The 1,735-nt window shown below is 49.3% G+C and overlaps 1 pseudogene; it reads left to right on the top strand.

Annotated features, from left to right (window-relative positions):
- Positions 1-1,735, top strand: part of LOC119582356 — an 11,823-nt pseudogene that overhangs the window by 7,979 nt on the left and 2,109 nt on the right.

Genomic DNA, 1,735 nt, shown 5'->3' with positions numbered 1-1,735 from the left:
AGGGGTCTTCGGGAAGGGCTGTGCTCAAGGCCATGGGACTGAAGCTCGGCGATCGAGTCCTTGTGAGCGGCGTGAAGACCGGGACGCTGAGGTAAACAAACGCGGTGGATTCACAGGAGCTAGGCGCCTAGTGTCTTCTATAAGCATTTGGCTGTGTGAATGAAAGATGAACGTATTATTTCTTTTACGTTTTGTTATTTTTTATTTTTGGATACTGAACGCTAGTTTAAGTTTTGATGTATTCAGAGGTTTTGCTTTGGGATGCTGAATTATTAACGTGTTCAAAAACTAAGGGTAGAGTGGGTACAATGTGGATTGAATAATAGGACTTACTTCTTGTTTTAGGTTCGTTGGCGCTACAGAGTTCGCGACGGGTCTGTGGGCGGGAGTCGAACTGGAGACTCAGTCCGGCCGCCACAATGGCACTGTCAAGGGCGTCATGTACTTCCGGTGTGCTAACAATTATGGTAAGATTTTTCACATTTGTGATTCCGTGTTTTCTTCCTTTCATAGTTTTATGAAAAAAAAAATTTGTCAAACTTCCTGATCCTTGTAAACACTGAATAAACGCCGCCACCTTTGCATATCCTGCACTAAAAACCCAATCTCACGCCTTCCTCCTCCCGCAGGAGTTTCGTACCCGTGAACCGCCTGACGAAGATCCCCAACGTGAGCGGCGGCGGACGCCAGGGCCGCTCCCCCTCCGTCGCGCACCGCCAGCAGCGCTCGCCGAGGGTGGGCGGGGGGGCGCACCCCAGCCGCCGCTCCGCCTCGCTGCCCCCGGACGCGTCAACCACGGCCGCGTCGACGTCTCCAGGGTGGCCTCGCGGGTTGCTCAAGGTGCGCCTGCTGGCTTTTGAGGTCCTTTTTCCATCCTTATAATGAGTACTAAATTTCGATACTTCGATTAAAACGTATTGTTAAACCACCTAACGACACGGCCTCCCTCCCTCCTCTCCACCCGCAGACATTCGCAACACCACCCGTAAGATCGTGGTGGGCGGGCCGAGTGTACGTGGACATGGGCGTGGGTAAACGGCTCGTCCCAGCGCGCGGGTGACGGGGCGTGGTGAGGTACACGGGCGCGGTACACTTCGCCTCGGGATTCTGGGTGGGCGTGGAGCTCGACCTGTCAAGGGGTACCAACGACGGCTCGGTCAACGGTACGCGGTACTTCGCCTGCAGGAGCCAGCACGGGATCTTCGCCGCGCCTCCAGGGTCATAAAGTAAGTGTCTGAGGTGCGCCGAGTGTGGGCGTGGATGCGACATCAAAACGAAACGAAAGAGGCAACAGCGAAATGAAAATAAAAATATTTTAACGTGGATGTGATACAATAGAATGACAACCGTTATGGCGTGGGTGAGACTAAAGTGTGGGATGCAATAATAATATTATAATAACTAAAGACATTTATTTTGGCGTGGATGCGAATAGTTTAAAAAACAAATAAACACCATAAACTGCTTTTGGTTTGGAATCAACGATTAAACTAATCAACATTAGTATAAATCACGGGTCATATATAGTGTAGCACTTGTCTGGTAACGTAGTAGAAGCTTTAGCAGTAGTTAATTAGCTCTGACACCGCGTACTTTGTGCAAAGTCAAAATGCACCCCATTGAACACGCAACCGTCTGTTAGCTAACATATAACTAATAAACAATAATAATCACGTAAACTTTCCATAGATCTTAGCAGCTTCAAAAACTCGTAGAAATGAAGACTAACAACACT

The sequence above is a fragment of the Penaeus monodon genome, chromosome 15, assembly GCF_015228065.2.
Source record: "Penaeus monodon isolate SGIC_2016 chromosome 15, NSTDA_Pmon_1, whole genome shotgun sequence".
NCBI lineage: Eukaryota > Metazoa > Arthropoda > Malacostraca > Decapoda > Penaeidae > Penaeus > Penaeus monodon.
This window is presented reverse-complemented; position numbering and strand designations above follow the sequence as displayed.